General features: G+C 35.0%; 1 long non-coding RNA gene across 1 annotated transcript; it reads right to left on the reverse strand.

The window, feature by feature from the left end:
* Positions 1 to 211: 211 nt before the first annotated feature.
* On the reverse strand, positions 212 to 11,011 carry LOC113994439. Its single transcript, XR_005565388.1, has 4 exons — positions 10,902 to 11,011; positions 6,686 to 6,784; positions 3,488 to 3,550; positions 212 to 275 (listed from the first exon to the last, which is right to left on the reverse strand). It is a non-coding gene; the product is annotated as an uncharacterized LOC113994439 (long non-coding RNA).
* Positions 11,012 to 13,111: the final 2,100 nt, after the last annotated feature.

Consider the following 13,111-nt stretch of genomic DNA (forward strand, 5'->3'; position numbering starts at 1 on the left):
GTGAGTAAATCATGTCAGTGCTATGTATTGTCCCAGGTTTAGACCTTTTTATTGCTATTTTTGTTATTTAAATATTTCCCCTGATTTACTACCCCCTTCTACTTATTCGGTAAGTGAAGGACAAGATTTGGGTGTTTTTGTTTGCTTGTTTTCACTTACATAAGATTAATTATTCAATAGATTAGCATATGGACAGTAGTAAAGAAATAAACACACCTCCACTTACTGCTCAGCTTCCATATTCCTCACAAGTGACTGTCTTCACTTCTGCTTGACTGTTCCAAAGAAATGGAAGACCCAAGTCAAATTCCAATTCATATTTTGATGGCAAAAAGTACCAAATAAAGGAGCACTGTTTGAGTTATTTAGTTATATTGTAGTACCATAACTGTTTCTATATGTTATCATAAATCAAGGCTGAGGATTATTACATCCACTCTATTTTAACTCAAGGTCAGTGTTGGCTTAAAATGAAAAGGATACCAGAAGCCCATTAATACATTTAGACTGTGAGTACTGGGATAGTGTTCATCATCTGAGGAATGATGTTCTTGAAGAGCCTCTCAAACTGAAACAGTGAGGCGGCAAAAATCCTACCAATTTTAGAAATGTGTGAGTGCCATTCTATGATGATGTTGTCTGGGCCTGCTAACCTTCCGAAAATAAAATTACTTGAAATTTAAGCCAACCCTAGAGGAATACTGGCACATGTAGTCAATGTAACCTTATCTGCTTCTTTACTGGAAATAATTAGAGATCGGATACTTTAACCGTGGCTGCAAAGAGCTTGAAGTGTGCTGACCTCAATAAAAGGAGAGAGTTTATCGTGGTAAACATGATGAATCAATGAAGCCACAGAAGCTGAGAGAGCTGCCATCGATGGTAAGATTTGCTTCCTCATGACTGTAGATGGAGCCCTAACATAAGTAAATACCCTCTTGGCAATACAAGTTTGGAATTTCATATAATATATTTAGAGGCTTTTCAGTATTTTTACTTATTGAGATTTTAATTTTCAGGACAAACAAAGTGAGAGCCCCACTGTTTTTCTGGTTTCTCAATATGCCAAACTGATTCAGCTCTCCTCAAAAATCCAGAAAGAGAGAAAAGCAGTTGTTCAACTTCTATTCTGTCCTGTAATTATCACCTAATCTAACTTTCTCTAACAATTTCTCTGCTAAAGGGCACCTCTAGGGCTGTTAGGCCAGCTGAATTAATTTAGAAAATGAAATCCAAACCTGACTAGTCTTATTCATCCCCTGCATCCATTATTCCTTTCATAACTGGATGCTACTGTACTAAAAAGCGAGGCAACAGCACATTTTGTGGATTTTATTGTATTACATATAAAACATACCGCCGAAATATGGATTGTAGGAATCTTAGTGAAGAAGGAGGGATCTCAGCACCATCTGACTGAAAGATGTTAGATAAAAGAGGAGATATTTATAGAAGTAAAATATGTCTACAGTTATTACTGTGGCTAACAATACAGGGTTCATCAGTATAATTAATCCTTTCCTTCCTGTAAATCACTTGTTTAAAAAATAAAGTATTTCTTGATTACGTGCAGCAAAACAAAACAAATAAGGAGAAATATCAAAACAATACATTCTTTCACAGTTCTCAAGATACTTTGTCTGTTTCAAGCTTTAAGAAACAACTGTTATCACTGATGTTCTGGAAGTTAAAATACATACGCAAGGACTATTGGTATTGGGTTGGCATTTGGCATCCAGAACAGAACAGGGTGAACTGGAAAAACCACAAACAGTTTTAGAACACTACTACTTTTTATTATTATTTTATTTTTAAATGTTAGTGAAAACCTTAATTTTAGATCATAGTTGGCAACTCTCACTGGTTTTAAAAGCTGCATCTCAGAAAGTTCACATGGCCAAAGGTCACTCTGGAGAGTCTGAGAGATAAAAGGGAAAGAGCAGCACAACTTGTAGGTAGAAAGCAGAAATAGGGACCCTGCGCTGCACTTTAGAATGGGGTTGGGTCACTTCACTGCCTCTGAAAGTTCACAGCTTAATTGTAATTACAAGCCTATATATTACCTTCTATATTCACATGGTATAGCTTCTTGAACAACACTCAAATACATACAAAGCACAGGTGATCTGAAAGATGGCTATCAATTACAAATATTTTATATCCCTTAATTTATGTGAAATGAATAGGTACAGGAGTTTATTTTGAGACTGAGGTTAACTTCTGGTGAGCATGTGTGAAACTCAGTTTTACAAGCACAATCGTCAAAAAATAATTTTTTTAGCACATGTTCATGAAAGTGAATTTCTGATTGTGCAGTGAAGTTTTACAATTACCAGTTCACATCATCTTATGTAGTAATGGGACAGGTATCCCAGTTTGAAGCAGCCAGTATTTCCAGTTTCAATACACATACACTGAATATAAACATAGAAGTTGAATATAAACTAGAATTCAAACTACTGTTTCGTTGGGTCAATTACACATGCTTTGCATTTCATATAAATTGTATATTTAATATCAGTAATTGCCATGAAGATGATTTTCAGATTGAAAATTATTTGCTGATTCAATTAACATGTTATGTTAATACTAAAAGCTCTTGGGAATATCTAGGGTTATTGCATGGTAATGGATTATCAGAAGATAAATACGATATATCTGATTTATTATAAATTGTTTATTTCAGTTGAACTTGGACTGTAAGTGTACTTAAGGTTAAGAATATACTATACTGATTTGCAGCTAAATTTTGTTAATTTGCCTTGTTTTGGAACTAACTTTTTTGTAGCCATTTATAAAAGACAAAATTGTCTATAGGGACATGGGTTTTTTAAAAAACGAGGAGCTAAAAGTTATTTTCTCATCACTCAGAAAATTTCCCTAAATGATTGATAATACCTCTTTTTAGCTTCTTTAATTTCTTTATTCAGTCATAAGACAGAGGTATCTGGTAATTTTGACATATGATTTCTTTTTTTTTAACTCAAGAAAAAGCAGTCTGTACAGATGAATTACATTAAATTTAGTCTATCCAGATGCTGAACTATGCTCCAAGCTATATTGTATGAAATATCAAAGATGTCTATGTGTTCTATTTAAATACAATTTTTCAGATTCTACTTGATTAAAATAAAATCAAGTTGCTTTTAAAAGCTAACCTGTCCAAAAAATGCCCAACAAATTCCTGTGCAAGCTATTTATTGGTTTAATCTGTAATCACTTATACAATACTGTCTAATAGATGTAGATACTGTTTAACATCAAGAGATCTATTTAACTCTCTCTCTTTATAAAGATGAATACAGAAATGAGCAGAGAGAAAATGAATAAAACAGGTTAGATGTGTCCTGTGGTGACAGAATCAATATATTTAAACCAGCACAACATAGTTCAGACAACTCCCCTTAGAGCTCCAGTGTTTCAGAGCAGTTATTTGAGCTTTGTCAGGACATGGACCACATATGAAAAGTAAGGAAACTGGATTTACCTGCAGCATCTTTGGGTACTTGTTGACCCCCAGACTGAATCACTTATTTGCAGCATTTAAACCCTGGAGCAAAAATGTTACATAATTAGGTGTAACAAGATAATCTCCTGTTTCGAGAAATTCATTAGCCAAATAAAAGAATCCTCTAACTAAAACAGTTCATTTTATTAAGATCCACATGTTATGTTATCTATTTATTTCATAACTCTGCTAAGGCCTTTTTTAATATATGACTTTATAATTTGTTTTCTGCTGTTCTGGCTTACATTAGATAAACCACTTTTGGATTTTATGCAAGACATATGGAAAAATCCATCACTGATTTACTGCACATTTCCACACACAGTCAAACTAATATCTGATCACTATTGAAGAAGAAAAACCCTGCTTGGCAGTGAATACTTAAGCAAATTTCCAAACACATGGATGTGCACAGCCTTGTGCAAGAAAGCTTCTCATAGCCAAAATGCCAACCAATACACTGCAGCATTTACTGGAAAAGATAACAGAAAATTTAAGCTGGGATTTATTTTCACTTCAGAAACTACTGCAACAGAAGCAATTGCAATAAAATAAAAGTGTTGCAACAGCTACCTCCAATACTTTGTATAACAGATTCTGAGTTTTATAATTTATCTATATGATAAATATAGATAAATTATAAACCTTAGAAACTTTTTCTTTTTTTTTTTTTTTAATAACTCTAGAAGATGAAAGTTTTGAATGTTAGTCATGAAGACAAATCTCTTTTTGTCAATTAAATCTCTTTAATTACATTCACTCTTTTGGGTGACTATTTGTAGCTATCTATACTGCTGCTTCCTAGAATACAAGGTAAATACCTCAGTATTGTTATCAACCTTCTGCCCTAAACTACCTTTTTTATATGTTTCAGTTAGATCAACAAGACTAGTTTTAGTATGGCCACAGCAGGTGGAATGACCTTTACCCCATTCCTATTTTATAATGTGTTTTGTGAGACTCTTGACATGTTACTTCAGAGCCTATTAGGAAGAATACGCTGCAGAAGTTTGTGTCTTCTGAAAGTAAGATTTAATTATTTTCACATTTAATTACAGACCAAGCTAATAATTTTCAGTTAATCAAAATCCATCCTCTCTTTAAGGACACATGCATTTTTTTAACTGGGAAAAAAATAAACAACAAAACAAAACAGAGGCTGCTAATCCTGATTTGGGAAGTATTTAGCTGCAGGCCATGGTTCACAGATGGTTTTGCATCCTCAATAGCTTTGTGGGCAAGATAGTTAACTGTGATTATATGAAAATGTCAACAAAAATTACCAGGGAGAAAAAAACTCAAAAGTTTTCTAATAAAAATGGCAATAAGGAGCCACCTTTCTTCCAGAAGTAAAAGCAAGTATAAACCATTTTTGATGAGCAGATCACCCCCTTGAACAAAGGAGGAGTGAACTGGAACAGAGTATTTGAAAAGCAAAATTATGCTTTTTGATAGATATTTTCTGTCGTGTACATAGTAGTTAATCCATTTTTTAGCACCATTAGCTGTCAGATTAACACATTATCCATGTGAGTCACAGTTAGTCTAAACCAAGGATGTGCCTGAAGAATGATGTGCACCCACATGAAGGAAGGTTTACACAGGCTGACTTACACCACCACTGTGGAATGCAAACCCTGCTTTCTTTTTTTACTAATGCTGACCAGAGCTCTACAAACAGCCATTCTCAATTGCTGTATCATGCTGAGTTGATACAAGCCTTGATGTGGATTTTAACATCCATATGCAGGCCTTGCATCTGCCACACACATCCACGCATTAACTCCAGGGCATATATGCCTCCATTGTTCTGGTCAATATACATCAGGATGTTAAAGAATTTACTTCATCAAAATGCTCCTTAAATACACTGGTTTTATCCATTCAAGAGCATTTAATTTCTGGAAAGCCAAGTTTAAGGAAATTCAGTTTCAGACTAGAACAGGGTATGATCTGCAAGCAGCATATTTTCCTATCAATCAAGGGAGCAGAGATAGAAGCTTTCTCAGGCAGCTGATAAGTGTCAATATCCCATTTAAAAATACATCCTGAGCATATGTACCTATTGCTATATCTCTCAGACACAAGGTAAAGAAATATAATAGGATTAATTTCATCTCAATTCAGTGATGACCCATTTGGAATAACTCACTTTTGGAGACATCATCTTATTAAAAGATTGCACTATAACACGTGACTGCAGCTCTTAGAGGCCTTTCCCCTACCAACATTTCATTTCACAGTTTGATTTTACTCTCCACTCTTATTCAGTCTGTAGCTCTATTTTTCACCCTCCAGCAGGCCAACAAAGCCCCTTTTTTACACAGCCTGTATCTTTTTGTAATCTTCCAAAGTTAATAACCAAGCTTAATGAAGGCAAAGCCTGCTCTGAAACAAGCTTTGTTCCAATACAGGAAGATTTGGCAAGAAAAGGAAAGCTTCCTATGGAATCTTCTTAGAAGACAAGTCACAGCCAAACATTCCAAGTGGTGTCTGAAGGGTGTGAGACTTTCGTGTATAGTAAATATTTGCTATCTGTAGGAGCGGCTAAAAATAAAGAAATAAGCTTTCATTTTCTTGCCTTTGGCTCCCTGTATTTGGTCATGAACTATCTAAATAGTCCTGGCCTATCCTGCAGGGCACGTGGGCCAGCTGGGCCCTTTGATGGAGCACGGGTCAGATTATGAATATTATGTTTATAATCTAAGGACACTCAGCTGCCATTTGAGCATAGTTCCCAGCTACTTCTCACTAGAAAATCTGTAGGAATTAGCATATTTAACTCTAAAAAACAGCAGCAGCAACAACAATGAGAAAACAAAACAAAACCAAAACTTTTGTATTTACAACTGTATTAAGGAATTGAATTCACTTAGAAATGAGCAAGCATCAGATTTTAGGTCAGTGACACTGGACACAGAAGAGATGAATACATGCAGTTTTTTGTATCAAAATTAACTTGCTTTTAGACAATTTACCACTTCAAGTCAAAAAATATTCTAAAATTAGATTAAAAAAAAATGAGGCAAAGAGCATCTTCAATAAACAATTTGGAGAAGACAAAAATATTTTCCAGTGGCACACCTAGTCTTGCTTTTAGAGGCAAGTACACAATATGAACACAATATGACATGCTCTTTATCAAAGCAATGCAATTTCTGACTGCATGAGAGTTACCTTCAAGTCCCAAGTCTCTTCAGTGTCACTAAAAACATTATAGGAAGAAGCAGGGGAAATTCCAGTCAAGTATTACTCCAATCATCCATATCCAGTGCACTGTAATAGGTAAACAGAGTCAATAAATTCAAAAACAATAACAGAAGCAGCAAACAGGGACACACATTATGTTTGAAGATTTCCTGAATTCACCAGGAATCCCTTTTTGATCAAGAAGAGATGCAGTATTGCCCTGTAACTTAGGACTAAGTAGCTCCTGCATCAAGCATTTATCTCCACAGAGAGAAATAATAGCTACTAATTCTATTTGTTCTAAATACTATCCCAGTACAAATGTTGATACTATTTGATGCTGATAAATGAAGATAGTTCCTGCCCCTTTATTTTATCTCCAAAGCACCAGTGTAAAGGTGGGGAATCATCTGATTTAATGTAGATGATAATGAAATAGTAGAACAACAGATGAGTAATGAGAACTGACAGGTTTTGTATGTGTTTGAGGTAAAGGATTTTTTTGTCCAGTAGAAATGCTGTTTGAATTGTTTCCCCTTATTTCATTTTACATTTCAAAACAACATTCTTTTCTAAGTAGACAATAGGAACAAAAGCAAGAAACTGCATTAAATAAATCTCTAAAAGTCTATCTAACAGGCTTCAGGCTATGCTGTACTTTTTCTTTTAAACATTTCCACGTAAAATCAGATGTTAACTCTCTGAGTGAACCCATGTGCAAACTCTTTATTCATCAGATTAATGGCTGTGGAGCAACAGGCAACTGAACACATTTCCACTCACATAAGGTATTCATGACTTTCCAGAAAACTTCACATTATTTTAACTACTTTTCAGTCAAATATGTTGCATCTAGAGCAGAAGGAAATAAATTGCAACAAGGTTTAATAGGAAACTACAGTAAATGTATTGACACAACTAGAAATTTGTTTCTTTAAACAGGACCTTGTTATTACTTTGACAGATGGATTTTTGCCTTGCCATACATTTGAAAAGAAAAGAAAAAACAGCCTTTTCTCTGGGATACTTCAGATTGCTCAGTGTAATATCTCTGTTTGTTGCTGCTTTTATGCTGATCCAAGATACAATCAATAGAAGAATTTAGTCAGGTTCTGTGCTATAGCAGCTAAGGCATATGTTAAGGTTGAAAATCTACAGGGTGAAAATATAGAGGAAAATACAAAAGTCAATATTCTATATCACACTTGCATTTATGCTGCATATTAGTACATGCTTTTAAATTTATACAACCTATTGTGCCAAATATCCAGAGCTTTATACAAAACTAATGGTAGAGTTTCACTTCTGGGCACTTTGATCAACAGGAACACAGCAGATACAGACAAGATAACACATGCTGGTAACAATGCTAGTGCCACAAGAAGAGTAATGAACTCAATAACATTTGATGTAAAGGTGACAATATAAAAGTGAAATCAAAGAGCGACTTTGTGATTCACACATATGATAAAATCTGAACTACAACAGTAAATGTTGCAAAAAGCAAAACCCTACAACTTTGGAAATTACTCTTCTTCAAGTATCTGGTCAACTTCTCTTTAACTTTCTAGGATTAAAGTACTTTTTTCTTTTTTTTCCTTCTTTTCCTGAGAAAGACATCTGCAATACTGCCAGATGTCTGCCTTTTAGGTTGATCATTCTACATTCTTTCAGAAATACTGACTCAGATCTGTTACTTGATCTGACTCTGTTTGTGAATCCTTATAAATATGACGGTTCTGTTGTTGGTTTTGTTTGTAAATTTAACACAGATAAATTTACAAGGCATGTTTGGGATAAACTGCACATTTTGGGACCACATCACAGTTTGGATGAGAGGAAGTTCAAACTTGTGCAACACAGTGGTTGCTTGTTCAAGTATGTATTTTCAGATATATTAAAGTGTAGTAAACACTAAATTCTTGAAATGATAATAGTGGCTGAATAACAGAGAGAGTGGCAAGTTAGCAAACCACAGAGTGATAATTTGATCACTGGGTTACAGAATAGTTAAGTTCCACTGTGACCCTGAACTTCAGACTGTGTACAGGTCACGACTTCTGGACTGCAAGAAATTCAAGAACAGAGAACTCGAGCTGTTAGAATACAGGACCTGTATTGCACTTCAGCTTTCATAATGTCAGTTCCCAATTTCTTTCTGTTCTTTTTCCACTCTAAAAGTGTCTGCTGTACTGTTGCCCCAAGTAGGACTGTGCTGAACACATTATACACTAAGAGCTCTTTTGAGCAATGAAGGAGGCCTAAAAACCAGGAGGCTTAACTTCATGTTCTGCTATAAATGACTTATAATTTATATTGTGAAGTCACTAAGAGTGCCTAAATAACAACAGCAAGGAAAGAATAAGTAACACATCCTCCTAACATTCTTTCACCCTCTACCCTTTCTCTGCTCAGGGCATTTCTGAGCCACAAGTGGCTTCTAATACTTCTAAGTATTTAAGCCTCCATGGATTTCTGCTCCTTAAGCTTTTCCTGTTGTCCCCCTTAGGCATGTAAAGCTTAAACACTTAGCACAACATCCAAGCAGAAGCTGCCTCCTGGTTGATATCTCCCTGACACTGCCAATGAATCCTCAAAAAGAGAAATGGGTTCTCTACAGAAGTTAAGTAGTACCGACAGGAGCAACAGGTACTAGGACCGAGGAAAAGAATGTGTGTTGCCTTCAAAAACACACCATTATCCCTGCAATCTCAGTCCTTGTACAGTTGTGTTGCCACTTTGCCATTGACAGATCCTCAACTCCCACCAACTGCCTCCAGGCAGTTTTTTTTTCCCTACTGTTTCTCTTTTCAAAATGATTTCTGCGTGCTACGCAGTTTGTAAAATGCTTTAAGGATTCCTTGTTGGAAATTGCAAATCAAAGATTGGATTTGAAAAAAACCTGCAATTTCATAAAAATATCCAACAAAACTGGTATCTAAAACTTAAAAATAATAATGTAATAAATGCTAATAATATCAGTGTAATACCAGTTGTCTACTGTTACAAAGTTATGTTTGGCATTTGTTACTGAATCATTTAGGATCCGTACATGCAAATTGTTCTGACAGACATAATTTGAAAGCATAAACATTGGCAATTGTTTTGTTACCACTGTAGCTGTTTTCAAGTACCATTTGTGCAGTGTAAATGGGGACAGAGACTTACATTGTGACTAGGACAATGCTTTACAAGCTTCCCAGAGGTTTGGCGTTTGTGATTAATTTCTCCTCGGTCTTCAAATTATTTATGCATGTAAGGATTTTGAACTGCTAATTTGCTCTGCTGACAAATTCTTATAAAGCATCCATAGGTAGTTCAGCTGAACTAACTACTACTATTAAGGGATTAGCAAAAAGGGAATTTACAGTATTCTGAAAAGGTGGAAAAAAAATAAGAACTCATAGATTTGTTTCTTTCTTAATGTCTACAGCTATTTGTATAAACAAAAATATTTCACAAATGAAATGATAATCTGCAATTATTGTACAATTGAAAGAAGAGGTCCAAAAGGAGTAGTCTGCAGCAACTAAATAGACCCTGAAAACAAACATTTTAAACATAATCCCTTTAAAGGTTCATAACACTACCACATATAGAGATTCCCTCAAAATTACATTTTACATATATGGAATGAAACACTAAGTATTATCTCAGTAACGTTTTTGTTAGTTACACATTTCTTTCCTTGTGTCTGTAATCTCTATTTTCCCCTCCTTAACTGCCTTTTCACCTTTTATTCAGCACTGTGACATTAAATGGTAGAGTCCCATTGTGCAGCAACCCATGAAATTTCCATTGCAAAGAACAAGGAAGAAAAACATAATTCTTTCAATAATATATATACATATAGCTATTAAAGGCAAAATCTGCTTCACACTCAGGTACAGGTCTAAATAAAACTAAACAGATCAATTAATTTTAGTATTTAACAAGAACAGGAATTTATGAGTCCAGTCTTTGAGCTCATTTTCTTCCTATAACATCTGATCTTGTATGCACCATACACCCATATGAAATTCTAAAATTTAGAATTACAACATGTCCTTTAAAGAAAGAGTAGACGAATCTCAAATATTGTGAATTATGATTCTGTATGCAAGTGTCATATGGGACAGTAGGGGGCAACTTTCACCCACAAGTGGTACCTTGTGCATTCTGATCCACAATGTAATGACATGAAGTGGGTACTTGCAGTACTTACCTGAGTTTACTGGGTGGTCTATATCAATTTTGTAAAATGGAAGGTTTCATTTTTAAATTCCCATTTCCTTCTCCAGGCAGCGTGCTGAGGAAATATCTGGTGTATACACCAGAAAAATGCTGCAAGGTAAAATAACAAACTACAGTCTCAAAGCTGTTGAGAAATGAAAGAGAAGGACAATTATATTCCTCTAGTTTGCTGTCATAGGATTTGTGAGAAACCAATCTCAAAAAGATTACTTTTCCACAATTACATTTTGATAAATAATTCTTCCTCAAATAAACGATTTATAAATGCAATAATTTAACACCCTAAAACCACAGCATGGATTAATATAAAAATTGATGTAAATAGCAAAGCATTTATTAGTGATTTTAATATGCATAATGATATTATGTTTAATAATAAATTCATATTTAAGAATAAACTGCTGTACTATATTGTGTATCAAGTTTTGAATCAGTCAGAATATAAAAGTTTGCCATGCATTTCCCTTTCCAGCAAATGCTAAAACCAGGCATGCTAATAAAGGAGAAAAAGTCAGACATAAAGTAGTACTTTTTCCAAGTGTGTCTCACTATATTACACGATGATGATTTTTTGATTAAAGTATTATATAACATATATAATTTAATATGCAACTAATTGATTTCCCTCTCAAATTTATATTTAATTTTCAAAATTATCAGATTGGTGTAAGTACAGAAGTAGCACTGAAAATATTTTCACACCAAAACTAGTCAAGGAGGACAATAACACTTGTAATAAACACACAAAACTAGATTTAGTCTTGATATCTGTTTCACAAAATGAAGTGGTTAGGCCTAAGGTGAATTTTTAGCAAATTTGGGTAGAATCATAATTTCAAGCGAAGGATGTCAAATAATGGCAACCAAATCAGACAAACCTTCACATTACATTTAAGCTTCAAGCTTGAGAGTAAAATACACTGGATGTTAAACTGCAGTAACAATGTGAGAAAGTGACTGCAGACCTTCCTCCTCAAGTGTCCTGAGATCCTTCAATAATTCAGGCAGGTAACTGAATTCAAGAGCCCTTGTTAGGGAGTCAGAATAACTTATTATGAATGTCTCGTCTGGCTTTAAGCCCAAAGAAAATGCACTGTGCATTTCTCAGTGATGTAGATAACAACTATTTCTCTAAACATAACCCCACCTTAAAATATAAATCTCCCATTTCACTTAGTGCACTTAAACTATTTTACTTAATAGACAAAGCATAACATAAACAAGGATTATAAAATGTGAATAACATCCACCCTCCAGCAGTTCCTGAAATGAACTTACATTTTCATGTTAATACTCAGAGAGTATGTGTGTAACTGGTATCAACAGTACTACTTTACAAGGAAAATTAATCATAAAAAGCATAGTAAAAAAAAAGCAGACCAGACATTTTACCAAAAGGGATTACTTGAGATTACCTCATGATCCCATAATTTCTGATGTTTTACAAATTACTGGGTGGGGTGGGCTTTTTTTGTTATTTGGTTGGGGTTTTTTTTCCTTTTAACCTAAGCCTGAGAAGCATCATGCTGTTTTATTCCTGTGTTTTGACAGGACTGAACTCCAGGTGAAACCAAACTGTTGGTTTCCACCACCCCCTTTTCCTCCCCTCGACGTTTTCCCGTCTCTGTGCCTTTCATGAGTTGCATGCCAGGACTCAACTTCCAGTTCATTTGCCTACTCACTTGTATCCTGAGTTTGATATCAAATGGACAGTAGAAGATGTGGTTCATCAGGCTGAGCAGGGTCACCCTGGAGGGACAGCCAAACAGACTGGGAAGTTCAGTGTCCTTTCTCTTCCCTTTGTACAAAATAACCCGTATGTGACAGACTTGCTGCTATTAAAACCCTGGGAAGTGTCCTTCCAAGGCAAAAATGCTGTACAGGTTTATGAACACCTCCTTTTTTTCTAATGTAAAAGCTTTAGGAAATCAGGCTCAATACTGAAACAGGCAAATGAACAAAGATAAAATCAGACTCACACCAACTCTGGCCTGCATCTCTCCAGGATCCCCACCTGGGCCCTCCCTCCACTCTGTATCTGAAACCAGGCCTGTTATAGGTGCTGAGGAGAAGCTCAGTGGGAAAGCTCTTTGTACAGGACACCTGTTTCGTTACAATGTTTAATTCTCTATTTTCTATTTCCTCATCTTATTTTTTCTCTTTCCTTGTCTCCCAGGATAT

Source organism: Pipra filicauda, unplaced genomic scaffold (assembly GCF_003945595.2).
Source record: "Pipra filicauda isolate LSUMZ 115617 unplaced genomic scaffold, ASM394559v2 scaffold46_size3722508_pilon, whole genome shotgun sequence".
Taxonomy (NCBI): domain Eukaryota; kingdom Metazoa; phylum Chordata; class Aves; order Passeriformes; family Pipridae; genus Pipra; species Pipra filicauda.